The sequence below is a fragment of the Fistularia commersonii genome, chromosome 1 (genome assembly GCF_037954325.1).
Source record: "Fistularia commersonii isolate RoL2024-O1a breed Wild chromosome 1, RoL_Fcom_v1.0, whole genome shotgun sequence".
NCBI classification, from domain to species: domain Eukaryota; kingdom Metazoa; phylum Chordata; class Actinopteri; order Syngnathiformes; family Fistulariidae; genus Fistularia; species Fistularia commersonii.
The window spans coordinates 17,184,024-17,197,767 of NC_141284.1; the positions used below are offsets into that span (position 1 = coordinate 17,184,024).

Below are 13,744 nucleotides of genomic sequence, written 5' to 3' on the forward strand. Positions count from 1 at the left end.
AGTGGACCACATCCAACAGTGCAGAATGCTGTCTCAGCCTTAAGGCACAATGAAATCGTGGGTCATTGGGACGATGGGGCTTTGGTCAGTCAACAATTAAATCCTCTTGGCATCAGGCTTCCTCAGCAGAAAGGATGAAAATAGTGATTGAGGGGGTCCGTTGCCAGGAGGAGGCTAATAAAACTGCAAAGGCTGTTTCTATTACTAAGCAGGGACAAGGGATGAAACCAGAAGCTCTTGAGAGAAAAAAGCTCAGCTGGATGGAGCTCTGGGAGATGGAGGCAAATAACCTAAGCTTCATCTTCCAAGCTACCTATGATGTACTCCCATCACAAAAAAAACTCCACCAGTGGTATGGCAAGAACCCAACCTATGCCCTTTGCCCATCCCATGCGATTCTCAAACACATTCTGACCGGTTGCAAGACCAGCCTCGCACAAGAATCTGGTTGTGCCTCTAGATGCTGAAGTGTCTGGCAGCAGTATTGAAGAACAAGGGAAATGTAGTTGATTCCTTACCCCTGAGAGCGACCAATTCCACCATGGCAGCCTTATTCATCCTAGAGGGTCAGAAAAAGCCTAACAGCTAACAGCTAACCATGACCTGAGATTGGAAAAATGTTGGTTGAGATTGGCCAGCAACTAATTTTCCCCCCAGAAATCACATCTACTACCTTATGCAAGATTTGGTACTTTGGTCCCCATCACTGAACTCTGTGTTCATCATAGAATTTATTATTCCCAGAGAGAACGCGGTTGAAGAGGCCTATGAACGCAAGAAACTACGATACACTGATCTGGCAATGGACGCTCAACAGCAAGTCTGCCCTGTTGAGGTGGGATGTGGAGGATTTGTGGGTTCCTCCAGCATCAGGCTGCTCAAAGACCTTGATATTCAAGGACAGGCTCTTCGGCAGATAGTTAGATAAATCTCTGAAGTGGCTGAAAGAGGCAGCCAGTGGATATGGATAAAACGGAAGGACTCCTGCTGGGCTTGCAGAGTTGACCCACTCAATAACTAACATTGGAATGATTGGGCATGGGACACAAACTCAGACCTGATCAACCAAGAGCTGGCCACCTTTGAGGAGGGTGTAAAGTGTTAAATGGCCAAAACATCCTCTGAATCAAAGGTACACTACTTATGATGAGTCCCAAAATTTATATATTTTCCGATAGTTTCTCATTTTGCTCTTAATATATACCTCATGTAAGTGCATACCATCTACAAGCACAATGGACAGTTTTACATCTTGTCCTGAATTTCTACGATTATGTGTGCATACACACCTGCCAGATGCTTCTGAATTCTTTAAAACACAGACATCACACATTCTCAAATCCTTTGTCTTTTATTTCACCAAAGCGTGATCTGTCTCTCACACACACACACACACACACACACACACATGCACACACACACAGGCGCACGTGCAACCTCGCCCGCGCTTGTGTGTGTCGTCACCCGTCCGTCTGAGTAATTAGTGTCCGTCTGTCGGCCCCCCTTCATCTTCAAACACCACATGTTGCCTTTAAAAAAACAACAAACATCAATCGTCTCCTCAGACATTTGATCAGCAATGGAACGTCTGACGTTCCAGCGCTTTGTTCCCCCAAGTTTCTCACTGCGGGAACAAAATGTGACCAGGAAACCGACACACACTCAGGTCTTCATGCATTCTTTACTGCTCTCTCAGCATTGGGGGCCCCAGATGAGCCCCGATATCTCATTCATTGTCCTTAAGAAAATGAATAAACCAGACATCCTAAAATGAGGACATATTGGATTTATTGACTTGCGCTTTAGTTAGTCATATATTCTTAACATCTCCTTGGTGTTTGGGGAGCTAAATATGTATAAATATGAATCATTGTCTTGAAGATGAAGAGACCAGGGCTTTTGTTGATTTTGTTGGTTTAACATTTTGATTATCTGCAGTAAAAATTTGTACACCCTTTGCCTATAATATGGTATCTCAGTTAATGTATGCACCACTTCATGATCAAATCATTCAATGCACTAACTTTCGGAAGAAAAAATGCCTTAGTACGTGAATGAAATGCTGTTCCACAAACAAGCGAAATGCCAACAGAATGCTAAGGGCTAGCTGCAGCTGTATGCAAGATGTAGGATGCAAGACTGCAGGAATTCTTTGAATTCCTGAGAACCATGATAGAGGAGATGAAAGATGTTTGCGAAGCATGAATGAGGCAATTGTCTTTTGGGTCTTGCTTTTCAGGATGTTTCAGACATAATTGATCTGTTCCACCCTGAAGAACGAAGAGGTGATAAGAAGAGCTCACGTTCTATAATTTGAAGAAGTCGTCAGCATAGAAAATAGTTTTTATTTAGCCTACAATGACTTTAAAATGGTGAAGAAAGCTTGCATTCTGGCAGGCCAAGAATGGATTAACCAATTTTCCATTGTATCCTTTAGGAACATTTGTTTTGGCTTCCGAACATTCTGGTTTCAGAAAACCACTTCGGCGCATATTAAATTTGTAAACTGAGGTACCACTGTCTATACATATTATCTGTTGCATGCAGTGCACTTTACATATCAAATGAGCTGTCATCAGAAGTTTTTGAAGATTAGCTCACAACATATTATAGTCATACCCAGACTTAAGTTCTTCGGACATGAATATTTGACATTCTACACATTTTTCAGGGAAAAACTTCATCATCCCTCCCAGATAAAACAGCAACATAGCAAAGGAAAAAATAAAATGTCTTATTTTTACTGTGTATCATTCAGTCTCTTGCCAGGAGGAAACATCCAGTTGAACCCCTCCCCATCACCTAGCACTGCTAGCCACACAGCAACAACAGGATTAGGCACTTTCCACAGTGTGTGTACATAGCTGAACACAATGACTACTAGACCTCACTGACTTCAACAGGAAAAAAGTGACTGATTCTTGCTCCTCAGCTGGGATCCATTCCAAAAGGAAGCCTGATAATCCCTCAAGACATCCACCAGAGTAAGATCCCTTCTGCGCTAAAGGATCCCAATCCAACCTTTATACCTAAGACTCCTGCACCTTTTTCATCTCACTTCTCTCAGCAGCAGAAAAGACTCAAAGAAAAAAATGGTCTACAGCAGAGTAACTTTTCAACAAAAAGGATGAAATATATCCCAACTCTAGACCCTCCCAAAAGTGATTAAGAATTCAAAGGAAAAAAAATCAAAGCCATTACTGGTGGCCATTTGAATGTTGAAAGTGTTATTCCAAAGAGAGATCAAATTCAACACCTTGAATGTGTTGGCTCCGTGTGAAGTTTGGTCGACCAGCCACACCCCTACAACCATGACTGATGTTCTGGGTCACACCTTCTTTCGGAAATATAGAGCATCAGGAAAAGAAGGTGGAGTGTTACTTTACATACGTTTTTTTAATGTACTCATGTTACGCTTGATAGCCCTGGTCTGGAGTGTTTTATGTGAAATGTGGTTTTGTTAATAATGAATTTTAACATAATCACCTGATACAATTCACCCAAGCAAAACGTAAAATTCTATTGTAATGTAACCTCCTGAAAGCACCTAGAAACTGAAAATAAAATAAAATACAATAAATCTGAAAATATTGTGCTTCAGCATTTAAACATAAAATGGCTGGACAACAACCTGAAGCATAAAGATAAAAACACCTACAGCTAAACACAAATTCACCACATGATTAAAAAGCTCATTAGAATCTCCAAGACGAGCAAAACTCCAATCATTTTTACAAATAAGCTTAAATGACTGATAAAAACATATCAGGTCATAATATGATTATGATTATTAGGAAACTTGCTAAAAAACGCCTACAGAGATTTTCTTTTAAACCAAATCATAATAATGTGCCAAAAGAAATCCCCCAACAGAAAAATAAATCAATTTGAAAAGGAATTTAAATTTAAAATTGGGGTACTGCAAAGGAAATTCGTGATGCTGACAGATGTTGTAACATCTTGATGAATGCAGTGACTGATATAATTGGAAAGTTTGCATACCTTCCAACGTTTAAGCCTGAACAAGCAGTCATGGATAAACGTTGACAATTACCAGCTGATGAAAAAAAGCAAGGTCAAGCTTATTTTTGTAAACCAACGTCCACAAATTAAGAGAGATTAACCCTCGACAATTACCCAATGGATTTGTGACTGGATTGAGACAGGCAAAGACAAATTATCATATGCAGCTAATGATTCGGGTGGGAACATTTTATATCTCTGGAAACGCATCAATACTCTTACATTGTAAGTTACAACAACTAAGAACAAAGGAACATACAGTAAAAGGAGTAAGATCCATTGACACTGAGGAAATAGCTAATGAGTTTAATAAAAACTTAACAAATTTATAGTTTAACTTAATTCAGATTTCCAAATAATGAATAACACAGATGAATTTAATTCAAGCTCCCAACAATTACATCTTTTTTTAAATAATAGGGAACAGTAAGGCTTCTTCCTTTGACGTTACACACTGATAAAGCACTAAAGCAACTCAAATAAAAAAAGATTCATTTGGACTCTGAATAGAACAAACACAGTGCCATCTTGATCAGACTACTATTTAATCTAATGAATCTGTCCGTGAAGAAAGAGAAATTTCAACAGTCTTAAAACAGCTATTATCACCCAAATCTATAAATCTGAGATTAGTACTTATACACTAATAGAAACTCTCCTGTTATGTCAAAGGTACTTGAAAATGTCTGAGCTAATCAATTAACGGCTGATCTATAAAACAACCAGTTTTTTCATTCCAGGCCATTTCAAATCTAAAAAAGTGCTGAACTGAGATGACACAGTCTCATTTCACTCAGAAAGTAGTTTTTATTTAACAATAGAGATGTGGTTGGAGCAGTATTTTTGGGCCTGAGAAAATCCCTTTTATACAGCGTGCCATGAGATCCTGTTCAGTTAACTAACTTACATGATGGGTTTTTTTTTGTTTCATTTTCAGTCGTCATTTTCAAATTGTTCCATGTGCAGAAAACACCATTTTGAAAATGAACACCAGAAATATGGTAATACACTGGGCAGGCCAGTAGTTTGACTGTATGATTTAGTGATCAAGTAAATACACCCAAGCATTAAGACATATTCTGACTCTTTTAAAGAGATAGATATGTTTTCAAATCTTTCCATTTTGCCCGTTCCATATTGTTCCTTTTTCAGACGCTGCAGTGCCATTTTTTTGGAAAACAAAATGTTTGCGTGTTCACTCGAAAAATGTTTTCGGGACCTAAAACTCCAATGTAATTTTTCTAATCATGCCGTCAGCTTAGCTCGCATCTGGAACATCAGCAGCAGCGTATCCAACTGTAAAATGTGGAAACATCTTCTCTGTTTATTAAGAGCAGTCTGCCACAGGGATCGCTTTTTGGGTCCTATTCTGTTTTGCTTGTATAAAAATGATTTACCTAATGTTTGCAGAGACACAAATGCCAGATGTATGCTGACGACTCTGTTTTATGTATCAGCAAAGAATCCTCATCAAGCCTCTGAGATCTTAAACAGACAGATGGTGACTGTTTCAGACTGCCTGCAAAGAAATCATTCACCACTGAACTACAGGGAAAAAAAACGGTATCAATGTGCTTTGAAAGTGATTTAAAAATATTATATTGCCATTGATGTAAATTAAATTGGAGTGGTAAAGGAGTTTAAATACTTAGGTACCACCCTCGAACTACAAATAAAGTTTGATGCACAAATAAAGAGATTGTCTAAAACTATAAAAAACAATTTGAGCTGTTTTAGACTTATTGGCTCATGTCTCCCATTCATTTATATTTACACTTTACACGCCATAATTTTCTCACACTTGTCCTACTCCATCACTGCCTGCGGTGCAGCCACTGATTCAGCAATCAGACCCCCCATTGTCTCTCCATAAACAAGCCATGGAACAAATTTGGAGAAAGAAACCAAAAAAATGGCACCACTGCAAAATCATTCAAAAGTATAATAATTGACGAGATGTTTTTAAATTTTGAGAGAGGTTTTTAAGTGTCTGCCCCAGATGCAGTGTCTCTCTTAATTAAAAAGACTGTCAACATTGGGGAGCAGAAGTAAGCAGAATCATAAAGTACCTCAGTGCGGGACAACATTTGGGCAATTTGTTCTTTCAGTGAAAGGAATGCATCTGCGTAACTGTCTACCGCCAGGATTGAAATCTAAAACAGAATTGGAAACATTTAGTGCAGAAGCTCAGCTTTGACTTAAGGAATAGCAAATGTAAAATGTTAAATGCTATGTAAACGTTAAATAAATAATAAAGATAATGAACTACTGATTTTTGCCTAATTATTGATCTGGTACAGATAATGTCTTTTGATTTTTTTTTGCAAATCTATTGATCACATTCAGACGATTATGAGATTGGACTTTATTTAATCAAAATTATAATCATCTGTGTAAAGTTAGGCAAAATGGATTCTAATTCAGTGCCGATTTTATAGTGATTTATGGCTCTCTCTTACATGTTTCTTTTATTTATTTTTTCATATTCAAAGCGTTTTCCTGATTGGCTCTTCGTCCAACTTGCCCCTCATTCCTTACTTTTCACGGATACATTTTTGACTACGATGCTTGCTTTTTGACCAGAGAGCAAAGATGAGGAGCAAGTTTTCCCATTTCACTTTTTTTATTTCTATTTTTCAGACATTTCCTTTATCTCTCTGTTTAATGCATCTGCTGTTTTTTTGCTATTGCGTTATATTGTACATTATAAATAATTTGAATATTATTTTGTTGGATATTATTTTTGTTGGATTTTTTTCAGATCATATCTTCAAAGGACTGTTGAGCATTTTTTTAATTGGTTCCCTTTTTTTTAGCTGATTGAATTTTTTTCAATTTGTAATTTTTCAGAAAATATTTGTTGAAACTAAATCAACAACCTTATCCTCCTCTGGTCTATTGCACATTTTGGTGTCATTACAGGATAATAATGACATAACCTCTTTTTTTTATTTCATGGAATTTTCTTGCAAACTCTTGAAGTAATTTTAATACAAAATGGGGTCATCACTCACAGATTTTTATTATTGTTTTTATTTTCTTTCTGAGGTAATTTCTTTTTTACTGCATTAGGAGGCCAGTACAAAAAAAATTCATGATGACAAAAATGCAAGAAGTGAGTCAGAAAAAAAAATTCAACATTTAACAGCAAGAATGTAAAAGGAGAGAATTATAGAATGAGAACAAGCTAACGGGACTCTCAAGGACATACACACGCACACAAACGCACACAAACGCACACAAACGCACACACACACACACACACACACACACACACACACACGCACACAGACACACACACGGTATTACAGAAATACACACACATGCACCTCGTTGTTCGTGTCACTTCCAATCTCACCTTTGCTTCAATCTGACTCCAGATCTGCTGCGCTTGGTTGTCATGGCGACTCTCCGGGGATTATAACAAGGCATTATGGGATGTCAAGTGTCTCGAGCAGTGAGATCAAACACCTGTGCGCGCACATACATACACACATACAGGCACACACAGACGCACATGGTGCTCAGTGCAGCGTGAGCGGACGCTTGTTACCGCCTCGTGTTTAACACTCACACGCAACAACGAGATGAGCAGCGTGGCGGAAGGAGGTGGTGCAGAAGGGGTTTGGTTGTCACGGCGACATGCTTGCTGTCTGCAGAATTAGAGAGGGGAGTATGATGTCGACGAAATGCAGCGACAGGGTGCACGGTAATACGGACAACCCCTGACCTTTGACCTCACAGTCTCACGGATCCTTTATTTGACTTTTTTTCAATAACTTTAATCTGTATTTACAACTGAGATAAAAAAAAACAAACAAATTTCTTCTTCTCTCCGGTACAGGGTACAGAAGATTGCAGTCCAGAGGCTGGCCTGGTCGCCAGTCAATAGCAGGGCCACATATAAAGACAGACGGCCATTCACTCACTCATTCGGGGCAATTTTTCCACACACGCGTATGCACACACTCACACACATACACACATACACCCTTGCACTTTGTATAAAATGTATAAAGACACAAACCCGTCTCTTGGGTAGGGGTGGGATTTGAATTCTCGCGGATAATGTATACATTAGAGTCTTTTACAAAAATTGGCAAAGACAAGACCTGCCTTGACCACCCCCCCTTTGGCTGCTACCTTGCCGTGGCGGAGGGGTTTGCATGTCCCAGTGATCCTATGAGCTATGTTGTTGGTGGAAGGTATGTCCTTGGAAGGATCACCCAAGGCAAACGATCCCAGGTGAGGGACCAGATAAAGTGCAGCTCAGAAGACCACCCATGAGGAGTAAATACTTTGGACCCAGTTTTCCCTTGCCCAAATGCGGGTCACCGGGATCTCCCTGAGAGCCCAGGGGTGGGGCTCAATGGCAAGCGCATAGTGGCTGGGTCTGCAACCATGGGGCTCTGCTGGGGACAGCCTGGAGGAATGACATGGGTCCCTCTTCCCCTGAGTTCACCCCCCCCAAGAAGGACCAAAGGGGTCAGGGGCAGTCTGAGTCAGGCAGAGGCTAGAGCGGGGGACCTTGGCAGTCCAACCCTCAGCAGCAGAAGCTGGCTCTTGGGACATGCAATGTCACCTCTGTGCTGGGGAAGGAGCCTGAGCTGGTGTGCGAGGCTGAGAGATTCCGAACAGAAAAAGTAGACTTATCTCATGCACAGTGTTGAGTCTGGTACAAGGCCTCTTGAGAGGGCCTGGACTCTTTTTTTTTAGTCTGGAGTTGCCTCTGAGATCAGCCGAACATGAGTGGGCATATTGATTGCCCCCCCCCAACTTGGTGCCTGTATGTTGGGGTTTAATCCGGTGGTCAAAGAGGGTAGCCCCACCGTCACCTTCAGGTGGGGTGATGGGTTCTGACTGTTGTTTGTGGCAATGAACCCAACAGCAGTTCAGTTTACCCACCCTTCTTGGGGTCCCTAGAGGGGCTGCTGGAGAGCGCTCCCTCCAGGGACACCCTTGTTCTACTGGGAGACTTTAACGCTCACGTGTTCAATGACAATGCGACTTGGAAGGGCATGATTGGAAGGAACGTCCCCCCCGATCTGAACCCCAGCTGTGCTTTGTTACCGACTTCTGTGCTCGTTCCAGATTTTCTATAACGAACACCGTGTTCAGGCATTAAGGTGTTCATATGTGCACTTAGCACCTTAAGCCACAGTTCCTTGATCAACTTTGAGATCGTGTTGTCGGACTTGCGGCCGCATGTCCTGGACACTCAAGTGAAGAGAGGGGCGGAGCTGTCAACTGAGCACCACCTTGTGGTGAGCTGGCTCCGATGGTGGGGGAGGATGCAAGACATTGAGTCCGAATGGGCCATGTTCTGTGCTTCCACTGTTGAGGTGGCAGTCTAGAGTCGTGGCTGTAAGGCAGTCAGCGCCTGTTAGGGTGGCAACCCTCAAATCCGCCGGTGGACCCAAGTGGAGAGGGATGGTGTCAAACTTAAGAAGAAGTCCTATCGGGCCTTTCTGGCCTGTAAGGTACCAGAGGAAGCTAACAGGTACCTGCAGGCCAAGCTGCATGCAGCTTTGGTTGGTTGCTGAGGCAAAAACCCAGGCGTGGGAGGAGCTCAGGGAGGCCATGGAGAACGACTTGCACTGAGCATCGCGGATATTCTGGTCCACCATCAAGCGGCTAAGGAGAGGGAAGCAGGGGGAGCAGGGCGCTGCTGACCTAAACTCGAGACATTGTAGATCAGTGGCAGAAATACTTCTGAGACCTCCTCAATCCTGTCAAAACGCCCTCCAATGAGGAAGCAGAGTAAGGTACTCTGGAGCGGACCCACCTATTTCCGGGGCTGAAGTTGCTGAAGCAGTCAAAAAGCTCTTCAGTAGCAGGGCCTCAGGGGTAGATGAGGTCTACCCTGGGTTCCTCAAGGCTGTAGGGCTGTCCTGGCTGACAAGCCACTGCCACATTGCGTGGGCACTCCTGCTGGACAGGCAGATCAGGGTGGTGGACCCCCTTTTTAAAAAGGGGGATGGGAGGGTGTGCTCCAACAATAGGGGGATCACACTCCTCAGCCTCCCTGGTAAGGTCTATTCAGGGGTGCTGTAGAACAGGGTCTGCCGGGTCACTGAACCAGGGCTCATTACTGGATCAATGATGAGCAGTGTGGTTTTAATCCTGATCGCAGAACAGTGGACCAGCTCTATACCCTCAGCAGGGTCTTCGAGGGGGGCACGGGAGTTGGCCCAACCTGTCTACATGTGTTTTGCGGATCTGTAGAAGGCATTCAACCGTGTCCCGCGGGCAATCCTGTCGGGGGTGCTCCGGGAATATGGGGTACTGAAACCTGTTTGGCCCCTGTATTACCGGTGTTGGACCTTGTACCACATTGCCAGTTGTAAGTCGGACCAGTTTCCAGTGAGAGTGGACTCCGCCAGGACTGCCCTTTGTCACAGATTCTGTTCATAATGTTTATGTAAAGAATTTCTAGGCGCAGTCGGGGCATTGAGGGGATCCTGTTTGGTGGCCACAAGAGTCTTTTTGCAGTTGATGTGGTTTTGTTGGCTACCTCAAGCCATTATCTCCAGCTCTCACTGGAGCAGTTGGCAACCAAGTAGCGGCCGGGATGGGGATCAGCGCCTCCAAATCCGAAACAATGGTGCTCAACCGGAAACAGGTGGAGTGCCCACTCTGGGGCAGGGAAGAGGTCCTGCCTCAAGTGGAGGAGTTCAAGTATATCGGCGTCTTGTTCCTGAGTGAAGGAAAGATGGAGTGGGAGATCGACAGGCGAATCGGGGCAGTGTCAGCAGTGATGCGGACTCTAACGTGGTGAAGAGGGAGCTGAGCCAGAAGGCGAAGCTCTCAATTTACCAGTCAATCTACATTCCCACCCTCACCTATGAGAACAAGCTGTGGGTAATGACCGCAAGAACAAGATTGCAGATATAAGCAGCCAACCCTACTGTGGGTTGCCGGACTCTCCCTTAGATATAGGGTGAGAAGTTCTGAGGGAGCTCAGAGTAGATTCGCTGCTCCTCTGCATAGAGAGGACTCAGATTAGGTGGCTCGGGTATCTGGTCAGGATGCCTCCTGGACGCTTCCTGGGGGAGGTATTCCGGGCATGTCTATCTTGGAGGAGGCCACAGGGAAGACCCAGGACTAGATTGAGAGACTATGTCTCAAGGCTGGCCTGGGAACACCTTTGGGTTTCCCCCACAAGAGCAGGACCATGTAGTGGGTGAGAGGGAGGCCTGGGCCTCACTATTCCGGCTGCTGCCCCTGCGACCCGACTCTGGATGAGCAATGTAAGATGGATGGATGGATGGAACACCTGCCTCCTTGATACAGGCCTCTTTATCAAAGAAAGTACCTTATTCACTTATTATACTTCATACTGAAAAAACAAGCATGGCTGCATAAATATACTTTGAAAAAGATTTCTCAAACATACTGAGTCATCAGTTATCTATTTTTTTTTAAGCGTAAATTACAGGGACAACACCAGCATCCTGGACACACCTGTCTGCTTTACAAAGAGGGGACTTTGGGATAAGCTGACAGTGAAGCGATACCGAATATTAGCTTTTGCACGTTTTTTCAGGAAATGCTTTTAAAAAATGTCTGCACACTTCGTACATTATGTATATAATGTGCACACACACAGACACACACACAGATTAGCAGCCTCTATCAGCATGGTTGTGATGTTAAAAGCTCAGCCTTTGGGCTGTATGTTAAACAGATAAGAAGTGGAGCATGTTAGGGATTAAAACTACAAGACACACACATCCACCCGAGGGATGTGATGGAGATAACCCAGTCATTATCATACTTTCATAATTTCATTTAATAATTCAGCTTTGCCACGGCATGGGATGTTGAGGGATAATTGAAGTCATTGGCAGCGGCGCAAGACACGCAGGAGGGGATAAAATAAGAAAATATTTCAAAATAGAAATTGAAGTGTGAATTATGTGGAATCAGTTCACTAATAATGTAAAGGTAGACTGTAAGGAATAATTTGCATCATTCATCTGATAGTGGTGAAACAGGTTTCAGGTCTTTTTTTTGTTATCCTCCCCTATGGAGAGGGTTGTAAAGTAAAGATGTAAAACCAGTAGTAGCTTTACTTTGAATATAGACTGATATTTAATGTACTGGCCAGAGATATTTAACCCTTACCTGTCCAAGTGATACCAGCAGGGTAGGACAGCGTAATGAGGTCTGAGCTGTGCGAAGTGAATATATTGCAATAAAAGGAAAAACAAGCTAACAATGTTTGCAGTAACGACCAAGAAATACAGCTGTATTTTCTTATCCTATCATCAAAAAAAAGTAAAATCAAGAATCTAATATTGTTCTATTCAACTCATCTGGTTGGTGAGAAATCGAAAGACTTGTAGATTCAAAACCAAATCGTCCCTCTCTCTGAAACTCAACACATTGAGACAACAAAGTTACATGTGAGCTTTATGTGCCATGACACAAGTATTAGTGAGGTTTAAATGCCAGAAATACTTCTTAGGTGTAAAGCATCAGTACTTGCTGCAAAACAGAGGAAAAACCTGATGGGTGACAAAACTACTCTTTAAGTCTTGACAATAGAATGGCATATTAGAGCTTGATGACAAAACGACCGGTTTTGTTTTGTTGGCTAAAATACTTAGTTTTAGATGACACAACAGATGTATTTGTTAGGTCGAAGGAGGTACTCAGCAGATTTTCGAGAATGTTACTTCTTCGGCTAATCAAAACTTCTTGGTTTTTCTCCCTGATGATGATTCACCTCTCATCCAGAGGGCTTCTGTTCTAACAGACCGTGAGGAGTTTCGTGTGTATACAGTAATTGCTGGGGTCGGGGTCGGGCGTTGGTCCAAGTTGAATTTGATATGTTAATAAGTGAGTTGTAATTTGTGTGTTGTTTGGGGAACCAGGGTACAATCAGGGGAAATCACCTGAGTGGGAGTCTGAATGGGTAATTGAAAGGCTAATATTTAGATTGTGTAAAACAGAAGAAGGTGGTGAGTGAAGAGAGAAAAAGACAGGTGTGTGGAGAAGCCACCCTCCAGTTTGACAAAAGTGCCTTCTTGGACTCCTCTCTTATACTATCTATCGTCTCTGGCGAGAAGGCAGACATTGTCCACAAAAGAGTGGACCTTGACCTTCAGCACCTACCTCTTAGTTGTTCAAGAACGGTATTGGTCAAATGGTCTTATTATGTTCACATGTCGTAAGACAGATTCAATAAAGGAACTACCTAACTAAACCACGCAACCATAAAACTGTCTAGTTCAGGTGTCACAACACAAATATTTCATTCAGGTTTGGATGACAAAACTACTTCAAAGAGTTGCAGAGCAAAATCCTAGTCAGGTTTCTTCAGTTGTATGGCTATTCGTGAGTTAAACACACATTTTTTATGAAAATAAAATAAAAATCTGATTTCTTTCAGGGGAAAGCAATGGGATCATGACGACACATTAAGCACTGCATCGTCGAACAGTGTTTTTGACCCTGGTACGAGGCCGATCACGGCTTTGCCATTTGCTTTTTTAATTATTAAATATCTGAGCTATGTGTCTGACCTGCACTGTTCTTATATTATTATTCACAATGATAATAATAATGAAGATCTGGCCTCAAAAAATCTACAGCGGGTTGACATGAACTTGTGCGTGTGTGTGTGTGTGTGTGTGTGTGTGTGTGTGTGTGTTAGTATGTGTGTGCATTTGCACATGCCGCGCACGCTCATGTGCATGCTTACATGCGTTTGTGT

At 42.4% G+C, this 13,744-nt stretch overlaps 1 protein-coding gene across 1 annotated transcript in view; it reads right to left on the minus strand.

The window, feature by feature from the left end:
* npas3 (neuronal PAS domain protein 3) overlaps window positions 1-13,744 on the minus strand; it is a 223,304-nt gene that overhangs the window by 87,686 nt on the left and 121,874 nt on the right. The gene's annotated exons all lie outside the window — the stretch shown is intronic.